The sequence below is a fragment of the Armigeres subalbatus genome, chromosome 1 (genome assembly GCF_024139115.2).
Source record: "Armigeres subalbatus isolate Guangzhou_Male chromosome 1, GZ_Asu_2, whole genome shotgun sequence".
NCBI lineage: Eukaryota > Metazoa > Arthropoda > Insecta > Diptera > Culicidae > Armigeres > Armigeres subalbatus.
This window is the reverse complement of record NC_085139.1, coordinates 271,473,037-271,498,227: the sequence shown is the minus strand read 5'-3', so window position 1 is coordinate 271,498,227 and position 25,191 is coordinate 271,473,037. Positions and strand designations below refer to the sequence as shown.

At 42.1% G+C, this 25,191-nt stretch overlaps 2 protein-coding genes across 2 annotated transcripts in view; one reads left to right on the top strand and one right to left on the bottom strand.

Moving 5' to 3' along the window:
• The window catches only part of LOC134207590 (uncharacterized), a 310,800-nt gene that overhangs the window by 17,103 nt on the left and 268,506 nt on the right, over positions 1-25,191 (bottom strand).
• The window catches only part of LOC134207589 (cartilage oligomeric matrix protein-like), a 31,393-nt gene continuing 29,609 nt past the window's right edge, over positions 23,408-25,191 (top strand). Inside the window, exon 1 of the mRNA XM_062683295.1 lies at positions 23,408-23,465. The gene's annotated coding sequence lies outside the window, so the exon portion shown is untranslated. The remainder of the gene's footprint in view (positions 23,466-25,191) is intronic.

Sequence of the window (25,191 nt, the reverse complement as noted above, 5' to 3'; positions counted from 1 at the left end):
CCACTTTGTGGTTTAAAGTTACCGGATTTAGCACATTCAGAAGTTCATGCAATACTAAAGCGATTTTAACTCCGTCGACCAAAACTCTGTAAATGGAGCAAATTCTTTGAAATTAAAGGGTAATGTATTCACTCCCAACTTACATTAAAACTTTTGTTGTGCAAGAGAGGCAAAAGAATAACCTTCCCGACTAAATTTGAACAAAGGCATCTTTTAGAAATTGAAGGAAGTCTATTGAAACTTAACGGAAGCTTTGATAGCTATATGAATTTATTCAATCATTAACTTTTGATTTATTGTCGTTAATCCTTAGATTTTGACTTTAATTTAATCTGGCCATTACGTTTCATATACATAGGAGTAGCTAGAGTCCCGGTCTGGGGAGGCCATGGCCCCAGCTGGTTAAGGATAATATTCTAAGGCGATATAGAGCACTGCACGTAACTGCACGCATGGGCTGCCACTCACTCAATATGCGAAAAATCAAACTGATTTCTAGTAATGGTGTGATTTAGCCAATACGTGTCTAATTTTCATATTCATTGTATTAATTATACATAAAGGCGTTTTGCAGTTTTTTTACTCTTTATTATAGAGGTTAGCCCTTGGTTGGTTCACTTCAGGGAAGTGGTGTAGACTTAGAATTCTTAATCACGATGTCCATTAATCGTATCTGGTTTGAGCGTATTTCATTGTATTTTCATGAATTATACACAAGGTTTTCTATATCAAATTTGCAATTTTTGGATCTCTTCATTTACGTTTGTGTGATATGCGGAAAGCTTCAAAAACGTTGAAATAAAGGGGCCGTACTTTCTTCCCAATTTCATGTTAATTGAATGTTATTCCGATTTTTGAGAGCACTTTGAAGGTTGCGAGGGCCGTGCACTAATTACGTAAGGGCTAACGGAGAAAGGAGGACGTTCATTATTTTCGCACCATATTAAAAACATATTCTATAGGATAAAAACTTATCACGGTAATGCCAAAACAATTTTTTTGACAAAAAATTGATTTTATAATATCTTGAAAACTACAACTCTTAGTGTACAAGTATATTCCGCAAACAAAATTAAAATAAATTCCAAAATACGCGCTTTCGCTGGATAAGTCATCAGTTTACAACCTATAGAATTCAAGATATTTAAAAAAAATTTTTTTTTGTCAAAAAAATCATTTTGGTATTACCGCAATATTTTTTTACCATATGAATCAATATGGTCGAAACTCAGGTGTGGTAAAATTCAATTTATATCTGAGCTCTGGTCAAATTTTCAGCAAAATTGGTTCACACGCAATCGAGATCTAGATCTTCAAAGTTGACCATTTTGTATGAAAAACGGCGAGTGGGCTTTTTATTATGCCAGTCACTGTATGACAATACAATGCATGTGTTGCTCACACGAATGCGTTACATTACATTAAGTGTATTCGCATTGACTAGCAATGCATGCGCCACCACAGAATCCTTATAAAGTTTTTAGTAGAATGTCCTTACAAGTCCATTTGTTTAGTTTTCACTATTCAACAAGACTTTGACCTCTTGTAACTTAAAAAATATGCCTTTACCAGACAAACTAACGTAGATCTGAACAGATATTAGGTGATAGAATAAGGAAGTATAGTTTTTTAATAGACTTGTTGATGGAAATGTTAAAAAATCATAAATAAATAAAATAGTTGAATGATTCCAAGATTTGTTCATTTTAGGGTTCATAGAATAAGGAAGTATAGTTTTTTAATAGACTAGTTGATGGAAATAATAAAAAAAATCATAAATAAACAAAATAGTTGAATGATTCCAAGATTGTTCATTTTAGGGTCCTTTCAAATTCTCACTAAATGTGCTTAATTACAAAAAATTAAAACTCTGACGAAAATTAACAAAAATTTCTTACAGTTTTTAAATTCTAATGATTTTTTTTTAAATCCTTAAAATATTCCCAGAATTATAAAATAAAGAAATAGTTGACAAAAATCTCACAGAATCTCAAAAAATAGTGCAAATATTATGATTTTTCAACTTTTTTTTATTTGGTAAACTCAATCGTGTACGACGATTTGCGGAGATTCCAATATATGAATCAATATGGTCGAAACTTAGGTGTGGTAAAATTCAAGTTGTATCTGAGCTCTGGTCAAATTTTCAGCAAAATTGGTTCACACGCAATCGAGATCTAGATCTCCAAAGTTGACCATTTTGTATGAAAAACGGCAAGTGGGCTTTTTATTATGCAGGTCACTGTATATGATACATGCTACGCAACTCAGATAGACTTATCTGAGCTCTGTCTTACCTACATATTCGTACTTAGAACTCGCGACTCTGGTTACCATAGATTCCATCATCTGTTTTGTGGCATACCTAGGTACTTGAATAATATCCAACTGATTCTAATATCTAATTTCGATTTTGGAAAGGTTTTCAATAGAATCATCGTTTGAACTCTCATTGGCTGTATTTAGGAGCATACAAGATAGACACGACTTTTATTTATTTTAGTCGAAAATGTTCCAGCTTTCTTTAAAATCTAACCGTTGTTGGATGTAAGATTAGGAATGTATATTTTTTTAAACAATCTTGTTTTTTTTACTACGGTGTTTACCAGGATATTATTACGCTTTGCAAACACTTAATGATGGCAATGAAAAAAAATCTCTGTCACTTGGAGAAGACTTGCGATGCAATAAGGAATAAGAAAATATTTTTGATCTAAGGTTGGTCTATGAAAATTGACTATTTTGGAATTCAATTTTTCAATTTTTTAGGGAGAAACCATGAGTGGGTCTGGGGGCCAGGCCCTTATCTGCCCCCCCTTATTTACGCCAATGTTCATATACAATGGAAATTTGGTATTGAAATAATTTTCAGTAGCAGGGACAACGAACTTCTACTTAGGCCGGAGCAAATATGAATTCCTTCTTTTGTTCTGTTATTTTTTTGATAACGAAGGGGGTTGGAAATAAGAAATAAATGAATAAATTGATAATATCTCAAAACTCATCAGTTTTCTTAAAGAATTTTCTGGGAAAGCTAAATATTTGATTTTTTTTCAATAACAGTCTGAATTCTTCATTCGATTAATGAAATAAAGGCACGAAAAATCGAGGGAAGAAGGAAATAAAATTTGCTCCGGCCTAGTGACAGCCCTAAAGGATTTTATATTTGTGGTTGATCGTCACTTTGATATCTATGCAAATACTGAAATATTGCCTGGATAAAAAACAAAGACAAAAGTAATTATGGAGCTATTTATGCAGTTTTTGGTTTTGAGTTTGAGTTAAAACTACAAAAAAGATCTCAGTAGCCACAGCGATACGTTGAGTTTTTTCTTTGGCATGTTTCCTTTCTTGAGCAAATATAGTTGATACAAAAGTATAAGATTGCTAATGGCGCTCCTTTTCGCATGATCAACATGTAGTTGGCTTCGATCTAGCAGCTAAAGTACCGGTACTACATTTGTCAAACTGATGTTGGTGATTAAAACAAATATGCACTACAGCATAATGCATAGTAAACGGCCTAACTATGCTTGTCAAAGCATATTTCAACCAAATAAATATAATGACTACAGCGCCACTAGCGTTCTTATACTAATGCTTCTACTGCAAATATCGGCTGTTTTTGTTGTATTTGTGAAATTCAAATTTCAGGTGGTTTACAGACAGCAATGGTAATGATGCCGGCTTACACGGTTGCCGCAAAACCCAGCCAGCGGACAATGACCTCTACAGGGTTACAGTTCCAAAACGTTTCTCCAAGTTTTTATGCTGGAAACTGTCACCTCCTGGAGATGGATTGAATCGTGAGCTGATTCGAACAATTCCGGTCCATCGAAACTGTTACATTACGATTACAGTCATGCTAGGTTTAAACCTTGTATTCTGCATAGTATGAAAGAGGCAGACTTGTATTGGATTGTTATTTCGGGTGGAATCCCAAGTATTTACGGTTGCGACGAAATCTAATGCAGATGCGATGAAAAAATTTCAGCACGCCATAGAAAAAAACAAGAATTTTTGGAGCAGTAGGAATTCGGGAAACGTACAGATCGGTGTATTCTTCCCTTCGTCAGTTTTATTACCCGAAAATGGATTGATTTAGTTAGATTTTTGCAATGAATTTTTACCTAAAAATGGTCGAAGACGAAGTACATGATAGGAAGAGGTTCAAGAGAAGACAATGTGAGCCATCCACCGCGAGTTTGCATCGGTGGTGACGAAATCGAGGTGGTAGAAGAATTTGTGTACTTGGGCTCACTGGTGACCGCCGAAAATGACACCAGCAGAGAAATTCGGAGACGCATAGTGGCTGGAAATCGTACGTACTTTGGACTCCGCAAGACGCTCCGATCGAATAGAGTTCGCCGTCGTACCAAACTGACAATCTACAAAACGCTAATTAGACCGGTAGTCCTCTACGGACACGAGACCTGGACGTTGCTCGTGGAGGACCAACGCGCACTTGAAGTTTTCGAAAGGAAAGTGCTGCGTACCATCTATGGTGGGGTGCAGATGGCGGACGGTACGTGGAGGAGGCGAATGAACCACGAATTGCATCAGCTGTTGGGAGAACCATCCATCGTTCACACCGCGAAAATCGGACGACTGCGATGGGCCGGGCACGTAGCCAGAATGTCGGACAGTAACCTGGTGAAAATGGTTCTCGACAACGATCCGACGGGCACAAGAAGGCGAGGTGCGCAGCGGGCAAGGTGGATCGATCAGGTGGAAGATGACTTGCGGACCCTCCGTAGACTGCGTGGTTGGCGACGTGTAGCCATGGACCGAGCCGAATGGAGAAGACTCTTATATACCGCACAGGCCACTTCGGCCTTGTGGGGAATAAGGTGACCCTGAATAAAGCATTCGCATTTTTTGGTTGCATTGATATATATGAAGAACGCATGTCTTATTTCATAATAAAAATAAAAAAGTAAACTAAAATAAATAAAAAAGTAAACTAAAAATTTATGACAATAATGAAAAAAAAAGGATAACAAATTTGAAATTCAATCGTAGTAGGTATTTGAAATGCTAGCATGCTAAGAAGCTAATGAAAAGAAATTTGAAATTAAATCTTAGTAGGTGAACAGATTGTTCGACGGGTGACATATAATATAAATGAAGATGATTCAGTGCTCGTTTCTTGAGGCGGAAGGACGCTCCAAAGCCTGTTTCCACGGAGAAGATTGGCAAATCGTTTGGCTACGACAATGGTGTAGTTGTTGCTCCCCTACAAGGTAATAAACTTTTTAGGTGTTTGAAGAAAAGAAGCGAAATAAGGCAAAAAAAGAATGATAAGCCTATGTACCTATAAACAAAATGGCAAAAAATAATGATAAGCCAAAGTATGTCAGTGGTTAAAAAAGCCGCAGACAACAAAGAGAATGGCAAAAAATCAAGGTAAGCCATAGAATAGATATGGCAAAAGAAAATGGTAAGCCATGCATATGGGAAGAGAAAATGGCAAAAAATAATGGTAAGCCATGAAGCAAATTTTATGGAAAAAGCTGCATTGAGAAATGCATATTTGAAACAAAGTGGATTGAATTTTGAAATTTGTACACCACCAGAAAGTTGAAAGGTAAAATCCAACTGGACGTATAAAGAGTTGAGGGCTGTTGATCTAAATATTGTGAGCTCGAACCCCAGAGATGTGTGATTCAGCGAGTAGCCATTTCATGTAATGTTGTTTAAATCAGAAGTTCCCAAGCATTTTGGATAAGTGAACCACCTGACAGAATTCCATATTCCTTGCGATCTACCAGGTTCTAACTGAATCTTTAGAAGTTGGAAAAAATGAGTTTGCGTTTGATTGAAGAAATCATAAAAAAATACTTCATTGGAATTGAATTGGAATTGGATTTTGATTAGATTTGGATTTGATTTGGATTTGGATTGGATTTGGATTGGATTTGGATTGGATTTGGATTGGATTTGGATTGGATTTGGATTGGATTTGGATTGGATTTGGATTGGATTTGGATTGGATTTGGATTGGATTTGGATTGGATTGGATTGGTTTGGATTGGTTTGGTTGGTTTGGATTGGTTTGGATTGGTTTGGTTGGTTTGGATTGGTTTGGATTGGTTTGGATTGGTTTGGATTGGTTTGGATTGGTTTGGATTGGTTTGGATTGGTTTGGATTGGTTTGGATTGGTTTGGATTGGTTTGGATTGGTTTGGTTGGTTTGGATTGGTTTGGATTGGTTTGGTTGGTTTGGATTGGTTTGGATTGGTTTGGATTGGTTTGGATTGGTTTGGATTGGTTTGGATTGGTTTGGATTGGTTTGGATTGGTTTGGATTGGTTTGGATTGGTTTGGATTGGTTTGGTTTGGATTGGTTTGGATTGGATTGGTTTGGATTGGTTTGGATTGGTTTGGATTGGTTTGGATTGGTTTGGATTGGTTTGGATTGGTTTGGATTGGTTTGGATTGGTTTGGATTGGTTTGGATTGGTTTGGATTGGTTTGGATTGGTTTGGATTGGTTTGGATTGGTTTGGATTGGTTTTGGATTGGTTTGGATTGGTTTGGATTGGTTTGGATTGGTTTGGATTGGTTTGGATTGGTTTGGATTGGTTTGGATTGGTTTGGATTGGTTTGGATTGGTTTGGATTGGTTTGGATTGGTTTGGATTGGTTTGGATTGGTTTGGATTGGTTTGGATTGGTTTGGATTGGTTTGGATTGGTTTGGATTGGTTTGGGTGGGATTGGATTGGATTCGGATTGGGCTGTCATTGATATTTACAAATGCGCAGGTACAAAAAAGAATACAATTGAATTCATGTTTTCGTATAAACAGCTCCAAATAATTTGTTTATCAGAATAAACAGTAAAAGAGTAGAGACGGTGAATATTGTGGGGAATAAGGCGACCCTGAATAAAGCATTCGCATTTTTTGGTTGCATTGATATATAATGTAGAACGTATGTCTTATTTCATAATAAAAATAAAAAAGTAAACTAAAATATTTTCAAATGATAATAATGAAAAAAAAGGATAACAAATTTGAAATTCAATCGTAGTAGGTATTTGAAATGCTAGCATGCTAAGCTAATGAAAAGAAATTTGAAATTAAATCTTAGTAGGCTAACAGATTGTTCGACGGGTGACATATAATATAAATGAAGATCATTCAGTGTTCGTTTCTTGAGGCGGAAGGACGCTGATTGATTATCGGCGTCCAAAGCCTGTTTCCACGGAGAAGATTGGCAAATCGTTTGGCTACGACAGGCCTTAGTCTGAATAAATAATGAATAAAATTTTACCTAAAAAAACTAAATACGGGCTGGATTTGAAAACCTAAGAGTTAATTTCTAGATTCATTATCCATTTGGTAATGGTTTTTAGCATAAAAATTAGGCGGGGTCAGTGGCGTAGCCAGAAAATTGGTCTGGGGGGGTTTTCTGAATATTTTTTTTTTGGAAAAAAAAATATTTCTTCTAAAAATGTTGTCTCTGGGGGGGGGTGGGGTGTTTATGCCCAAAACCACCCCCGTGGCTACGCCACTGGGCGGGGTTCATTGTAAGTAAAGAGATCACTGGTGGCGCTCGAACTCTGGTAATGGAGGGGCACCAACATTTTTGGCGTAATTAATTAATTTATTATTTGGCGTCAATAGTAACAACTATTTAATTGGAGGCGTTTATCAGTCAAGCGATAAATCAGTTTAAAAAAATCAGACAGTTTAAAATATTAAAAATAAATATTGCATTTTCTCGTCTATATCTATAAAATACATTTATTGGAAAGGTTTCTAGGAATTGTTTGAAATATTTTCCCAAACCTTCCAATTCGAAAATCATTTCAGGTATTCCTTCGGATTCCATCGGAAATTCCGTTCCCTCGGACTATTTTCCAGTGATTTATGCGGAATTTGCAGCAAGAATCCTTTCCACATTTCTAGAGCAAAATTTAAGAAATTTCCTCAGGAGTTTTCGAACGAATTCCTAACGGAATTTATAGAGGAACTCTTGAAGGCATTTCCGACATTCTTAAATTCTCGCAAGAATTCCTCCAGAAATTACTTCGGGATGAATCCATAAATTCCTTTGGAATTTCTTTTCAAATTTCACACATCACATCGTCTTCTTTTTTTGATGTTCGCATTATTTTCACTGCGGAGAGCTTTTCATTTTCTCAAATGTAAAATAGGCGATCATTTTCAAAAGATATCAAGAGCAATAGGAAATAATCAAAAATTATCAAAAATAAAACGCAACACAAAATTTAGTCAAATAAATCTGGTGGCGCCTACGTTGATTGTTTTTTTTCTTGTTGCGTGACGTGAGAGTAAATCGACGGTTTCCCCACTGGGAAAATATGTTTTCAACTTTGCAATAATTATAGAAAAAAGCAGTTCTTACAATTGCGAAATTCATCTAAATAAAGCATTATTGACCATTCAGCTAGAGACTTAGACTTTTAGGGGTTTTGGGACTTAGGTTTTTTGGAGGTTGGTACAAGCACGAGGCTGTTTCTCTTGTCGATGACAGGATGATGGTAATTTGAACGTTAGAGATTTTTTAAAAAGATTTTCGTATAGGAGTTTTTGAAGGAATATCTTGATCAGGCTTGTAAAATGTCATCTGCATGTCATTTGACTAATTTGTTCATAACTTTCTTTAGAAGCCAAATTTATTCCATAATTTTAGATGTGCTCATAACGCTTAAGTAGGGCTATATTTTTGTCCAAAGGTACATTGCTCTAAATATAACATCTGAGGCTGGAGAGTGAAAACTCTCCAAAAGGTCACGTGTCATTTGACATAATGTCATTTGAATGACATTTTGCCTCCTACGCCCCAGATTACATATTTACAGCAATGTCTTGTTAGACAAAGTTGTATGCGCATTTAAGAGCTACAAGTTCGTCATACATCATGAATTGATAGCTACCTTCTGAAAAAAATTCTGGGAAAATTATACAAACGAATGCAAATGACATTTTACAACACTGGTCTTGATGCATTTCTAAAAGAATTTCTGGATCTACCTCCGAAGTAGTTTCCTGAGAATTTGCCGAAAGAATCCCTGAAGAAAATTCCGAAGGAATTCTTGGAGGAATGCACTGAGAAAGAGAATTTCGAAAATTCTTTCAGGAGTTCCTTCGAAAATTTCTTTAGGAATTCGTTCGGGGAGCCGAGGGTAAGGCATTTCTGACAGACTAACCAAATTAATTTCTGAGTGTATTTTTTACAATGTTCTGAAAACTGAAATGTAAATATGTACATTATGTAGAAGATTTTGATTTGAAAAATATATTGGTGGTAACCACTTTCCTTCTATGGGACTTCCTTCGAATCCACGACCCTCAGTACGCTAGACTGGTGCTTTTTGGCAAGTCTTAATCCTAGATTCAATACAGGGTTTGTTTTACTACTTTCCGGATTTTCGAAGGAATTCCCGGAGAAATTCCTGGCAGAATTCCCGAAGGAATGCCTTCAGATAAAAGATATTTTAGTTACAAGATAAAGATTGTCGCTTCGGTTCCCTTTGTTCTACTGTTCGAAACATGTTGGGTACCAAACTGTCAAATCGTATGTATTTTTCCTTCATTGATAATTAGCACCCTATCTTCGCCAGCAAAAGATGTTCCAGATAGCGATGACAGCGATCATCTTTATCTTGTAACTAAAATATCTTTTCTTCAGATGTTCCTGAACGAATTCTTGCAGGAGATACTGAAGTAATTTCCTATAGAATTCCTGTCGAAATTTAGAAATTTAAATGAAAATTCCAATAAGTATTTGTTTGGAAATTCTATTGTTATTTCTTTTGTGGATTTTGTGAATAAACATTTAGGAAATAATATATAAAATAGAACAACTTTGGTGTATATAATTAAATTTAGGGGAAAATATTCGTTAGGAAAATTATTTTGAGCTTTTTAGTGACAAGTGAAAACATTCGATTTGTTGGACTACGTACCCCATCGTGCATCAGTTTAATTCCGGTGATTATCAAAAATTAACGGAAAATCAGTTTTTTTATAAGAACAATTTCAGTGAAAATATTCAATTTAGTGGGTCACGTGACCCACCGTGCATCAGCCGCCAGTGAATCTGATCTCTAACTGTTCGTGAGTCACCAGGCAGCCTAATGTGTAGCATTTTAAATAATGTGGTTTTAAATTTGAACTAAGCTTTATTTTACATTACCGTGTACACACTAAGTTTTTCTTTCTCAAGTGAAGTAAATTTAAAAACGGAATTTTGGCAAAAGAATTCGTTTGTTACTGATTTTCAGCAAAATATTTACCATATCTCAGCAACCGAAACGTCACTTCTACTGAGATATCGGCAAAAGTCATGTTTGCGGCGTTGCCCACCTCGAGAAAATGAACAAAAAAAGCTGAGATCTCGGCGAAAAAAATTAAGTGTGTAGATTCAAATTTACTTCGGTTTGAAAATAGATCAAGCATGATTGCTTTTGCGTTTATTTTCAAACGTGACCATCAGTCCAGTATAACGAAAAAGCCTGATGCAGAAGAAAAATAATAAATTCTTTTTTTCTGCAGCTATTTTATCCCATCTGCGCGCCGCAACATTGTATCAATTTCGATCGATCAAATCATTATACTAAACAGATCGCCCTTCCTCCGACTGGCTAGCATCTCGATCGAAGTAAATCAACCTCCCTGAGAAAATGCTTCCGTTTCGAACGTCGGTAGCCTATTTTTAGCGGCGCGTCGTCGTCGTCGGTTGGCTAAACGCTTTGATTGGTGCATTTCATAGCGGCGTCGAAGCGCAAAAACGAGCACAAACGCTTCAGCTCAGCTCACGCATTGCTAAGTACCCCACTATTCGGGGGTGCAGCATGCACCGCAACGCATCGCAACGGAAACCGAGTATGACTGATCCTCGCCGTTGCTGGTTTCCGCGAGATAAAATTGTCAAATGAAGATCTTTTGTGTGTCATTTTGCTTCCTGCTACCGACTATAGTACTACTGCTGCTGATGATGGGACGGTATGAAGACATTGTCTTCATTCCGTCAATCACTTACTTCGACTGCCAATCAATACTGATCACTCGAGAACGTCCGTGTTATCAGCAGGGATGCCATATACCAGTCAAATGCTTGATATTGTATTTAAATTATAGATATTAAATAGCTCATAAATTTAGTTTATATAGGTTTATATTCTTACATAACCAGAGAGAAAATCAACTACGAGACGATCCAGCCCAGGGCTGAAAGTCTTGCTAATAAAGACAAAAAAAAAGAAAATCAACTTGGGAAGTATTTTAGCATATTGTTTGGAAGGACAATGCACGCTCAAACAACTTGTTTGGTGCCGTGACCTCTATAAGAGGTCCATGTACAGATGTTTTGGAAGCACTTGTCAACTATACATGAAGCATTATAGAACCAATCCCACCGTTTCCTTCCTTCCTTCCTCAAAGGCTCTACATTCCAATTGGAACTTGGCCTGTTTTTCAACTTACTATTCTATAAGCATTTCCTCATAAGCGGGCTTGGTAGTCATATGGCTACTGCTTCTGCCTCATACGCAGGAGGTCGTGGGCTCAATCCCAGGTCCGTCCCATTCTCCTACTTTGTATCTTTCTCTTTATTTCTCATATTCCAGCAATCGCTAGAACTGGAAATGGACTTCCATACCGTTTCCATTACTATTCCTATACCTTCAGTATAGTATTCAGTATGAGTATTCTATCAGTAATCTGCAAGAATTGGAAATGAACTATAGAGCTCGTTTCCTACATCCAATTAGAAATTCCATCAGTTACCTTCTCCTATCTATCACATTGGCAGCTCGTTAACCAAGACGGACCTCTGCCTCTCCAACCTAACCCAGAAATTCCAACAAATTCCGCATGAGCTCGTGGCAAGTGCAGAGGTATATTCGGCTTGCAGTGGGCGAGTGATTGCATCATCATTTCCTCCCCCTTCCCTACATTGACTTGCATTCTGACGTGGCAGGCGCCAGTATGACCTAACAAATGAGATCACCAGTACTTGTACATTGAAGATGTGTGCTAGTCCCAAGAAAACATCTGTTGGTTCCCTGTGCAAGAACAGCTGATCTGGTCATAATGGAGTAGCAACTACGAGCAGTCAATCAAGCTCAAGCTCAAGCTTACTATTCTATAAGCATTTCCTCAGTTATTAATTGAAAGATTTTCTATGCCCGCCATTGCATGAGTATGTATCTTGTGTGGCCAGTACAATGGATACACTATGCCCAGGGTGTCGAAAAGTTTTCTAACCCGAAAACATCCTAGACTGGACCGAGAATCGAACTCGCCATCTCCGGATTGACAATCCTACGCCTTTGCTCGCAAGGCTACTGGAGACCCCCGTGGATCCCACCGTTTCATTCCACTTCAATTATTCATCGTTGGAAACCATCACAGTCGAGTCATACCAGTCAACGACAAGGTCTTGTATTTGGGATCGGTAAAGAGGTTCTAAGAAATTCAAATACGGGCAAGTTTCCTTTTTTCTTGAGCTTTACGTGTCTTAAAATATCTACGATCTCTAGCCAACATCTCAGACGAATCAAACTGAACTGTTTGCATCGAGCCACCGGGACGCACATTTGCCACAAGCTCGATGGAAGCTTCTGAGTCGCCCGTAGTGGTTGAGCCCTTCCCGCCAACGACCTGCAGCCGTCCTCGTTCTGTGTATGGTTTTAATGAGGAAATCTTCTAAATCCCAAACGCATGTCTCGCATGCGGTTAGCGACGTCAATCGTCTAGACGCATGTGCTATGGAGTGTTTGGGTTCGATTTACGCCACGGTAAAGAGGAAACTTTTTCTGATCGAAAAATTCTCCCCTGCTCCACTGGGTGTGTCTTGTCCGTGTTCAGTGTGTACGAACTCTAGTCGAAGGCGGTGTTCCTGCCTTTTTAATGTCATTTTTCTTACGAGCCTACAATGTTTTCTCTACACCGTGTCCCAGTATTGAATCAAATGCTGCCGCAACATTTCATAGAATTGCAAGCCTCGAACAGGTTTGCACAACGATCGATTGATTTGCGCCCCCTGAAAGGCCACTAAATCTTGGCCGATGCTGCAAAATCATCACAAGAAGGAGAACTTAACCTTAAAAAAGTTCGCAAAGCAAGCTTGTTTTCCCCTGTTGGTTACGGGCGACACGTAAGTGCTGTTTTGTCCCCGACAAATTCCTAACCAAAAGGAAGCTTATGGACCAGGCAGCAAAGCAGAAAGGTGCTGGATCGAACAAGACACTGGCTGCGAACCGGCCCCGATGGCAAGAAGAAGAGGCCCGTCGGATGCTATTATTGCAGAAAACTTGGAAGTTCGCCCGCGATTCGGCAAAGGAACCTAGATAAGGAAAAGCTACTAGTTCGATTTGCGCGAGTTAGGGCGTAACGGGTGATGAAGCTTGCAAGCCATGGGTCGACTATTCCGGGCACGGCAAATGCTGGGTAAAGCGTACCATTGGTACCTCGCGTATCTGAAAGAATTAAAATAAACTCCGTCTCGCGGTCCTTATGGCCTATTATCCAGCAACTCCCAGTCCCTCAAGATCGAGTAACCAACCCCGGTGGGAACTATGTTCCTCTTCTGAGATGCAAATCTTACCAAGCGTGTCTGTTCCCCATGCATGGGGCGGCTGATCACCGTCCGAATGCCAGTAAGGCACTCTCAGCAGAATTGTGCACCATTGTCTGTCAGAAATTTTGGCGGAATGGTCCTCCGGAAATTTAGTGGGTTGGACTCTTCGCAGGTGCAGCATCGACGCAAAATGCGAATGCTGTATGCAAGGGAAGTGAGTGAGTCCAAATCTAAGTCAAAATAATTAATGAACTTGGTTTACACGAGCGCCTGCGGTCAGATTGAGGTCCCATTCGTTGGTGATTGTCGGTACTTCATGACAGACTGCCGAATTTTAGTTTCTGGATTTGGATTTATCAAAATTTGTTGAATAGTTTTGTTATCGATTTCAACTCTCTTAACATCAGAGATTTTTTTTTAAACTTTATTTTACCACTCCAGAGATGGATTTTTCTTTATCCGAAAAGGTCCGATAGTGATTCCGTGTCCACAACCTTAGGCATAATGGACGTTAGGCATAATTCTGCCATTTTTATGTCATCTGTTGTTTTTTTAGGCATTTTATGCCTATCGTCCATTATACCTAAAGTACTTATGCCGAATGTCCTTATGTGCTTTTTTTGGAATTTGCAAGAATTTGAAGATAGTTAGCAATCCTATCTGCTTCAAGCATATCCGGACAAAATTTACAAGGGTCAACAAAACTCATAAAAGAAAAATCATTTCATATGTCACGAAAACAGTTGGCGATTTAAAACTCATTCTCTTTGTCAGGCTGTTTAATTACATGGTGAATATGATTTGTTACGCTTTTAAAAACTTATCATCTCCGTGGTGTTCATTGTAGCCGGTCGTTAAGATATTTTACTATTCTTTTTAATAAAATTCCAGCCCGGTACTGTAAGGATCCTTATACTTACATAATTTGGAAACAGTCGTAAATTATAACAAAACTTTTAAAATTACTTTTGATTTTTATGTCCTCAGTAAGGAAGAGGAGCTCAATAAAGGTTTCATCCAGTCCTACAATACTTGGGATCGTGAAAGACAGGGATTGGAATCCAATGGACGTTTTGATAGATTCTAGGAGAGGTAAGAAAGGCGAAGTTTTTTTTTAAATATATTTATTTCCGAGATTTTCAGCTCGTGGCTCATATCGTTAAAGGTGATTTTTTTATGTAGGTCGTCTACGCCCAGGTAGGTCGTCGGGCCCAATCTAAAATATTTCTCGAAACATACTGCGACGCAGAAGATGCGGAGAACTACGACACAGCGGAAAAAGATTCGACGGAGGACCAATTTGAGGGATGCAGCGGCATGGAGACGTTGCGTCTCAAACCGCGCGTCCATTTCGCTGTCGTCTCCGGCATAACGAAACAGGTCAGAGATGAACAGCAAACATACTTCGACGCGATCAAAGGACCTGAAGCAGCCGTTTGACAGGCAGAAATGCAGTAGGATATTGAAGCTCTTTATGAAACTGATACCTGGGAACTCATCGCCTTATCTCATGGGCGCAAACCCGTAGGCTGCAAATGGACATTTAAAAAGAAGGAAGGCAGGGCAGAACGAGTAGTATTGGTCAAGAATATAAAGAGGATGTCGACACTGCATTTCCCAGCCATCAAGAGAAGATACAAATCGAATACCTGTATCTCGAGCAAAAGGACGAGACCGAATTACCAATAAAAGCTCCATTCCGTAGTTCACGCTCTACGTCGCGCTAAACACACGGCCAAACATCTGCGTGGCTGTCTCACTGCACTGTCGTGACTGTCACCAACTCTGCCAACCGAGACTGTACTAAAACAATGAGTGATCTCCGATATCGAAAGGCCACAATGAACTATCAATTGCCAAATAGGCTCTGGGATCGGCAAAACTAATTGATTTGTCGGTGCAGATTGGGTCGGCCACGAAGGCAACAGAGAGACGCCTTATGAAGTCCTCATGAAATTCGGCGGTGGTGTCGTCAACTAAGGAACACAAAATAATTTAACTGTAGGCGCAGTTCCCGCAAGTTCAAACGTACTTTTTTAATTTTTGCGAATTTAGAATATAAATGAACAACCATAATTTACGTAACGGTGGAAATAAAGGCTGGTTTAATTTCCGGTTCTGATAAATACGGTTAAATGGAAATTAACAAACAGCTATAATAGTAACATAATATAAGTAACAATACTAGCCTGCCTGGTTGTATCGTTAAAAATTCAAAGGTTAAAGATTTCCAGAAATCTGAAAAGATTCATTGCCATCTATAAGAACTAGAAATATCCCTAAGTTCACATGAAATCATGGATCTATGTTTGAAGGGGAAGTCAAAAGTCCCAAGGACCCTAAAATTTGTGCGGATCTACCTCTGTAATATTTCTTAAATCACTAAAAGAGTTTTCGGAATTCGTGAGATCTTTTGAAGATCATAAGATGTCATGCATCTTTGAAAACCTTTGTAAAACCAGAAAATGAAATGTTTGTTCTGATAATCGTACAATCAAGATCATTTTTCATTAAGACATTATTGTGTGTACGGATATATTATTTATATCAAAATAATGCCTGGTGTTTTAATTATTGTCACCACTGTATTGTAGATACGTAAGAAGATTTTTTTTTTCTTTATCTGAAATACGAAAAGGATTTTATGATATTTACTAAGCTTCGTATCAGAATTTAGTTCCAACGCAATAACGTTGGCCCCCCTGGCACCACTGGTTCGTCGCACTGGACATTGTCATTGGCGATGAAAGCAGACACGCGCTCGCCTCTTATGATCCCCCGCGGACACGGTTTTGGGGGGGGTGGGAGAAAAGCATATTTTCACGACCGCTCAACGCGAGACGAACGAACGAGCGAACGATTTTTCATGGCCATAAAAGGCGACTCCCCACAGAAGCACAACAAGCGACCAGAGCACCAACGTAGAACCGTAATTCTGGTGTATGGGTTTGATCGACTACTAGCGGCTCAGTTTTGACGGTTGTTTACATTCAGAACGGAGGCGGCGGCGGCGGCTGCTGGAATGCCGCAGCGCAGCAGGCTTTCTGGGCTCGCTGGCACCTGCCACTGGTCTAGGAATTCGGGAGGAATTTGTCTCGCCGCTACACGTTACACAATGCGCGCGGTGACAAACGAACGACTCAGCGAAAACGCAAGGGGTATTTCACAAACCCGAAACGAAGATGATTCACGTTATTTTTAAATCCACCACCGCACACCACCGAAACTTAACGGCGACGGCGATGGTAGACTCTGCTCATCAGATCACTATTTAGTTAGTACAGTAGATATGTATATACAGATCTAGGGTTTCCTTAGAATATCACCTTTAGTAATCCTTAACACAGCGAGGTATTGTACGCCAGGGAACTATCTCTGACTTGGTGGCTTTTTTCAGCGATGATTTGTTGAACTGATTCCGTAGGGATTATTCACCACATGTCCTCGATCACACGTTGGTTGACTTTGGAGTTCCTCCTTCAGGGGACTTTTGTTCTAGGCTATTCTTTGGCTTTGATTATTCACTAAATCACTTGAAGGTTGCATTGATTATTCAACTAGTGATCATCTTCCTCAAGGCATAAATTATGCAAGATATCACTGGGTTCCGTTCACAGTTAGTCACAATAAGGTTTTCGCTTAGGAAAGCAAAACACAAACACTGATACGGGGGATCACGACGGAAGTTGATAATCGAATCAAAAAGTACGGGGAAAAATTCAAAAGATCCGAAAATGGTCTCCTTATTATTTTTCTTCGGCCCTCGGGTTTTCACTGGTCGTGCTAGTCCGGCGCGGCACACGATATTGCTGCTCCTGCTGGACTATTCGCGTCTGAGTTAGTTGAAGTCGGATGTACTACTAACTGGCCACGGCCGTAGCGATTGAAGAAAAGCGGGCTGCCGTTTGCTTAACTATCTCGTGTCACGGTTGATGGTATGGCACGGCACGGTGCGGTGCGGCGCAACGCGTTCAACTGTGAAAGAAAACGGGCATGGGTACGACGAAAAAAAAACAAACTTTTCTTTTCCACGATACGATCGTTGAAAACGACAACGACGAGCGGTGATCGAGCAGGGAAATAGAGCGCTTGCGCTGGCTTGGAATGACCACGGCACATAGTGGAGGAGTCTAGAAGCGAAAGCTGGATTAAAGCAATTCGTTTTTCTGGCATATTAGAAACGTTTATTACTTCTATTAATCAGAGCGATGGAATGGAAAAACAGTGGAAGCATAAGTATTAGAACGCTAGAGGCGCAGTTATCAGCATTTGTGATGAACATGATTCAGCAATAGTTACCTGGATTTTACATTTAGGGTTTGGTCGGCACCTTCAATCTCCAATTTATTGGTTTGTTTGTTTTGGTTTGCTTGTTTTCAAGTACACTGTGTCAAAAAATTGTCCATCATGTGCGCATATAAAAATCAGAGTTGCTGCACTCTTGATTTATTCGACATATAATTAATCCCTTTTGGTGTGTCAGTACTTGAAATATCAAAAAGTCCGTCCAATCAATACATTTAAAATTAGTTACATGAATGAGGCTCGGAAGCCTCCTTTCAAGAGGCTCGGAAGCCTCCTTTCAAGAGGCTCGGAAGCCTCCTTTCAAGAGGCTCGGAAGCCTCCTTTCAAGAGGCTCGGAAGCCTCCTTTCAAGAGGCTCGGAAGCCTCCAAGAGGCTCAGAAGCCTCCTTTCAAGAGGCTCAGAAACCTCCTTTCAAGAGGCTCAGAAGCCTCCTTTCAAGAGGCTCAGAAGCCTCCTTTCAAGAGGCTCAGAAGCCTCCTTTCAAGAGGCTCAGAAGCCTCCTTTCAAGAGGCTCAGAAGCCTCCTTTCAAGAGGCTCAGAAGCCTCCTTTCAAGAGGCTCAGAAGCTTCCTTTCAAGAGGCTCAGAAGCCTCCTTTCAAGAGGCTCAAAAGCATCCTTTCAAGATCTCTCCTTTCAAGAGACTCAGAAGCCTCCTTTCAAGAGGCTCAGCAGCCTCCTCCCAAGAGGCTCAGAAACCTCCTTTCAAGAGGCTCAGAAGCCTCCTTTCAAGAGGATCAGAAGCCTCCTTTCAAGAGGCTCAGAAGCCGCCTTTCAAGAGGCTCAGAAGCCTCCTTTCAAGAGGCTCAAGCCTCCTTTCAAGAGGCTCAGAGCCTCCTTTCAAGAGGCCTCAGAAGCCTCCTTTCAAGAGGCTCAAGCCTCCTTTCAAGAGGCTCAGAAGCCTCCTTTCAAGAGGCTCAGAGCCTCCTTTCAAGAGGCTCAGAAGCTTCCTTTCAAGAGGCTCAGAGCCTCCTTTCAAGAGGCTCAGAGCCTCCTTTCAAGAGGCTCAGAAGCCTCCTTTCAAGAGGCTCAGAGCCTCCTTTCAAGAGGCTCAGAAGCCTCCTTTCAAGAGGCTCAGGCCTCCTTTCAAGAGCTCAGAAGCCTCCTTTCAAGAGGCTCAGAGCCTCCTTTCAAGAGGCTCAGAAGCCTCCTTTCAAGAGACTCAGAGCCTCCTTTCAAGAGACTCAGAAGCCTCCTTTCAAGAGGCTCAGGCCTCCTTTCAAGAGGCTCAGGCCTCCTTCCAAGAGGCTCAGGCCTCCTTCCAAGAGGCTCAGAAGCCTCCTTTTAAGAGGCTCAGAGCCTCCTTTTAAGAGGCTCAGAGCCTCCTTTCAAGAGGCTCAGAAGCCTCCTTTCAAGAGGCTCAGGAAGCCTCCTTTCAAGAGGCTCAGAAGCCTCCTTTCAAGAGGCTCAGAAGCCTCCTTTCAAGAGGCTCAGAAGCCTCCTTTCAAGAGGCTCAGAGCCTCCTTTCAAGAGGCTCAGAAGCCTCCTTTCAAGAGGCACAGAAGCCTCCTTCCAAGAGGCTCAGAAGCCTCCTTCCAAGAGGCTCAGAAGCCTCCTTCCAAGAGGCTCAGAAGCCTCCTTTCAAGAGGCTCAGGCCTCCTTCCAAGAGGCTCAGAAGCCTCCTTCCAAGAGGCTCAGAAGCCTCCTTCCAAGAGGCTCAGAAGCCTCCTTCCAAGAGGCTCAGAAGCCTCCTTCCAAGAGGCTCAGAGCCTCCTTCCAAGAGGCTCAGGCCTCCTTCAAGAGGCTCAGAAGCCTCCTTCCAAGAGGCTCAGAAGCCTCCTTCAAGAGGCTCAGGCCTCCTTCCAAGAGGCTCAGAAGCCTCCTTTCAAGAGGCTCAGAACCCTCCTTTCAAGAGGCTCAGGCCTCCTTTCAAGAGGCTCAGGAAGCCTCCTTTCAAGAGGCTCAGAAGCCTCCTTTCAAGAGGCTCAGAGCCTCCTTTCAAGAGGCTCAGAGCCTCCTTTCAAGAGGCTCAGAAGCCTCCTTTCAAGAGGCTCAGGAAGCCTCCTTTCAAGAGGCTCAGAAGCCTCCTTTCAAGAGGCTCAGCCTCCTTTCAAGAGGCTCAGAGCCTCCTTTCAAGAGGCTCAGAAGCCTCCTTTCAAGAGGCTCAAGCCTCCTTTCAAGAGGCTCAGAAGCCTCCTTTCAAGAGGCTCAAGCCTCCTTTCAAGAGGCTCAGAAGCCTCCTTTCAAGAGGCTCAAGCCTCCTTTCAAGAGGCTCAGAAGCCTCCTTTCAAGAGGCTCAGCCTCCTTTCAAGAGGCTCAGAAGCCTCCTTTCAAGAGGCTCAGAAGCCTCCTTTCAAGAGGCTCAGAGCCTCCTTTCAAGAGGCTCAGAAGCCTCCTTTCAAGAGGCTCAGAAGCCTCCTTTCAAGAGGCTCAGAAGCCTCCTTTCAAGAGGCTCAGAAGCCTCCTTTCAAGAGGCTCAGAAGCCTCCTTTCAAGAGGCTCAGAAGCCTCCTTTCAAGAGGCTCAGAAGCCTCCTTTCAAGAGGCTCAGAAGCCTCCTTTCAAGAGGCTCAGAAGCCTCCTTTCAAGAGGCTCAAGCCTCCTTTCAAGAGGCTCAGAAGCCTCCTTTCAAGAGGCTCAGAAGCCTCCTTTCAAGAGGCTCAGAAGCCTCCTTTCAAGAGGCTCAGCGCCTCCTTTCAAGAGGCTCAGAAGCCTCCTTTCAAGAGGCCTCAGAAGCCTCCTTTCAAGAGGCTCAGGCCTCCTTTCAAGAGGCTCAGAAGCCTCCTTTCAAGAGGCTCAGAAGCCTCCTTCCAAGAGGCTCAGAAGCCTCCTTCCAAGAGGCTCAAAGCCTCCTTCCAAGAGGCTCAGAAGCCTCCTTCAAGAGGCTCAGAAGCCTCCTTCCAAGAGGCTCAGAAGCCTCCTTCCAAGAGGCTCAAGCCTCCTTCCAAGAGGCTCAGAAGCCTCCTTCCAAGAGGCTCAGGCCTCCTTCCAAGAGGCTCGAAGCCTCCTTCCAAGAGGCTCAGAAGCCTCCTTCCAAGAGGCCTCAGAAGCCTCCTTCCAAGAGGCTCAGGGCCTCCTTCCAAGAGGCTCAGAAGCCTCCTTCCAAGAGGCTCAGGCCTCCTTCCAAGAGGCTCAGAAGCCTCCTTCCAAGAGGCTCAGGCCTCCTTCCAAGAGGCTCAGAAGCCTCCTTCCAAGAGGCTCAGAAGCCTCCTTCCAAGAGGCTCAGGCCTCCTTCCAAGAGGCTCAGGCCTCCTTCCAAGAGGCTCAGAAGCCTCCTTCCAAGAGGCTCAGAAGCCTCCTTCCAAGAGGCTCGGAAGCCTCCTTCCAAGAGGCTCAGAAGCCTCCTTCCAAGAGGCTCAGAAGCCTCCTTCCAAGAGGCTCAGGCCTCCTTCCAAGAGGCTCAGAAGCCTCCTTCCAAGAGGCTCAGGAAGCCTCCTTCCAAGAGGCCTCAGAGCCTCCTTCCAAGAGGCTCAGAAGCCTCCTTCCAAGAGGCTCAGAAGCCTCCTTCCAAGAGGCTCAGAAGCCTCCTTCCAAGAGGCTCAGGAAGCCTCCTTCCAAGAGGCTCAGAAGCCTCCTTCCAAGAGGCTCAAGCCTCCTTCCAAGAGGCTCAGAAGCCTCCTTCCAAGAGGCTCAAAGCCTCCTTCCAAGAGGCTCAAGCCTCCTTCCAAGAGGCCTCAGCCTCCTTCCAAGAGGCTCAAGCCTCCTTCCAAGAGGCCTCAAGCCTCCTTCCAAGAGGCTCAAAGCCTCCTTCCAAGAGGCTCTGCCTCCTTCCAAGAGGCTCAAAGCCTCCTTCCAAGAGGCCTCAAGCCTCCTTCCAAGAGGCCTCAGCCTCCTTCCAAGAGGCTCAGCCTCCTTCCAAGAGGCTCAAGCCTCCTTCCAAGAGGTTCAAAGCCTCCTTCCAAGAGGCTCAGAAGCCTCCTTCCAAGAGGCTCAGGAAGCCTCCTTCCAAGAGGCTCAGAAGCCTCCTTCCAAGAGGCTCAGGCCTCCTTCCAAGAGGCTCAGAAGCCTCCTTCCAAGAGGCTCAGGCCTCCTTCCAAGAGGCTCAAGCCTCCTTCCAAGAGGCCTCGGAAGCCTCCTTCCAAGAGGCTCAGGCCTCCTTCCAAGAGGCTCAGAAGCCTCCTTCCAAGAGGCTCAGAAGCCTCCTTCCAAGAGGCTCAGAAGCCTCCTTCCAAGAGGCTCAGAAGCCTCCTTCCAAGAGGCCTGGAAGCCTCCTTCCAAGAGGCTCAGAAGCCTCCTTCCAAGAGGCTCGGAAGCCTGCTTCCAAGAGGCCTCAGAAGCCTGCTTCCAAGAGGCTCAGAAGCCTCCTTCCAAGAGGCTCAGGAAGTCCCTTCCAAGAGGCTCAGGCCTCCTTCCAAGAGGCTCAGAAGCCTCCTTCCAAGAGGCTCAGGCCTCCTTCCAAGAGGCTCAGAAGCCTCCTTCCAAGAGGCTCAGGCCTCCTTCCAAGAGGCTCAGAAGCCTCCTTCCAAGAGGCTCAGAAGCCTCCTTCCAAGAGGCTCAGAAGCCTCCTTCCAAGAGGCTCAGAAGCCTCCTTCCAAGAGGCTCAGGCCTCCTTCCAAGAGGCTCAGGCCTCCTTCCAAGAGGCTCAGAAGCCTCCTTCCAAGAGGCTCAGAGCCTCCTTCCAAGAGGCTCAGAAGCCTCCTTCCAAGAGGCTCAGAGCCTCCTTCCAAGAGGCTCAGAGCCTCCTTCCAAGAGGCTCAGAAGCCTCCTTCCAAGAGGCTCATGCCTCCTTCCAAGAGGCTCAGAAGCCTCCTTCCAAGAGACTCAGGCCTCCTTCCAAGAGGCTCGGAAGCCTCCTTCCAAGAGGCTCGGAAGCCTCCTTCCAAGAGGCTCGGAAGCCTCCTTCCAAGAGGCTCGGAAACCTCCTTCCAAGAGGCTCAGAAGCCTCCTTCCAAGAGGCTCGGAAGCCTCCTTCCAAGAGGCTCGGAAGCCTCCTTCCAAGAGGCTCGGAAGCCTCCTTCCAAGAGGCTCGGAAGCCTCCTTCCAAGAGGCTCGGAAGCCTCCTTCCAAGAGGCTCGGAAGCCTCCTTCCAAGAGGCTCGGAAGCCTCCTTCCAAGAGGCTCGGAAGCCTCCTTCCAAGAGGCTCGGAAATTCTGAAAATGTGCCGAAACAGAGTAAGCAAAAGCTACCAAATCTCGTGTTAAATTTCAATGTTGTAATGGGGCTATCGGTGACGCCAGTGAATCACCACACCAGTAGGATCAAGAACATCCTCTTCCTTGAGCAAAATTTTCCCAGGGCAAGTTAGACTGGTATCTAATTGACAGTGGCATGCTGCAGTCAGTATTGAGTTTGAACCGGTCCCGTCAAGCCTAGACTGAAAATCTGGCATTAAATGTCAAAATGGGCTGATTCATTCTTTTAATTTAAAAAGTAATAATCTTTAGAAATAAAAATGTTGATGTTTATCCTGCCTTCCGGCCACCGTTCGCCGTAAAGTGAACAAACCGCGTGCGTGAGTGAAGATTCGCTCGCTCTGTCTTGCTCTCGGCTGTGCTGGTGATCACTGATGGTGCCCCAAAACTCTCTAATGAGCTTGTGACGGAGATCGAGCTGACGATAACGACAACCGACAACGGCGACAGTGGGTTCAAGGAGGGAAATACGCGCAGTTTAGGAGTCAAACGACAAGGAAATCCCGATAATGAGTTCGGAAGCTGCATTGTGTTTACCACTGGGTACGATTTTTTTTTCCTTAGGAGATTGATCTTGCAGGTCATTGGAGAATGCGAAACAAGGCTGCATTCGGTGGGGCGTAGGCGTGGTGAAACCATAAATAACTAAGTTGTTCGAGATGTCGATGACACTAGGTGTTCCATATTGGTTTTCCGGCATTTTCGAAGAAGATCGTGTGTACGACTTTTCTTCCGAACTGATTATTTTAAGTTAATTGTTTTTAAAGTCAACTGGTGCTTAATAATAGTTAAAAAATTTACTGCTTTCAGATATTATGTAATCACAGTCGGATATGGTTGACACGATTTTAAAAAAAAATCTGTGTGTTGATGTTTTTTTTTCTTACGTTACACAAAAAATGGAAAATGATTGAATCGATTGAAATGAGATAATGTAACCACACCATAGTAAGCAGACAGCTTAAATTATCTGTAGTTTAAATTAGCCAAAATGAATCATTTATTTTCCCCCCGAGGAGGAAGACAATAATCCGTATAGAAACGTCGGATTCTCAGTTCCATGAAGCATCAATATAAATCAATTCTATCTTACCAAAACATCAGTGTCTATCATAAAAAGACCATCACTCTTCGTAAGACTCGTGCATCCAACGTGAAGAGGTTTTGTTTGTCCATATTTCAGTGGGTATACAGATTTCATTTTCACCAGATCGGATGTAGAGCAGACCGAAGTCGATTAAAATCATAAAATGCACGATAAACGATACGTTCGCTTGTATCGGATGGTACTTCCTAACTCTTAAGCCGAGCGCTGATCGTATCGGGCGCGGTCCAGATGCGCCGGTAATGTTTCCATCAAGCAGGTATAAAAAAAGATCATCGGCGTATCATAATCATTATCGTTGTAAGAGTAAGTACTTACAGATCGCTCTTTTTTTTGCACCACACCACCAAATATCATCCCACTTGTCGTAGTCCATGTTCGTGGATATGCGGTTAACGTACAATTTACCAAGGTATCCATTTTTGATTATTGTTATAAAATTTAATAGCAGAAATGGCTGAGTGTGGCGGCTGTGTGGTGGTCCGCATATCGGCTCGTGCCGCTTTATAAACGCACAATGATGAAAATAGCCAAGCCTAAAGGGAAAACCGGCTTCTGGTGGTTTGTTACTACTGTTACTAATGTGCTATGAATAAAGATGTAAAAACAAACAACGGCGAAAAAGTATGTATATTCGAGGAAAGTTAATGAGATTAAGAAGATATCAAAAACGTAGTGGTTTTATTAATGCTCTAGGCAATTTATCGTAAGTAGATTGCAACCGGTATAAAACTACTAATCCTACAAATTTGACAAATGGTAACAAAAAGAAGTAAAATGAACTCAGATTATTTGGCCATTCGCCTTTTGGACGAATACTACAAATATTTTAAGGCAAAAAAAATTCTCGAGGTGAATGTTACTCATGTTTACTTTTTCTTATTTCTTCAATTTGGCAAAAAAGTCAAAATGCTTTCCAAATGATTAAAAAATTGTAAGTTTCGCCTTCCATAAAATAAGCTTTATTGTACTAGAGAAGATGATTGCTCAATTAGCGGTCGCCCATTTCAAAATTTGGTTATGCATTTTGATAAGTTTTCTTAATTTTTGTCGCATTTCTATCAGTTTTCAAATATATTCATCTGCTGCGGGAAATTGAACGCAAATTGAATTGTGGAGCTAGAAATTGAATCCGACCACTACCTCGTTGCAGTATGTCAGCGC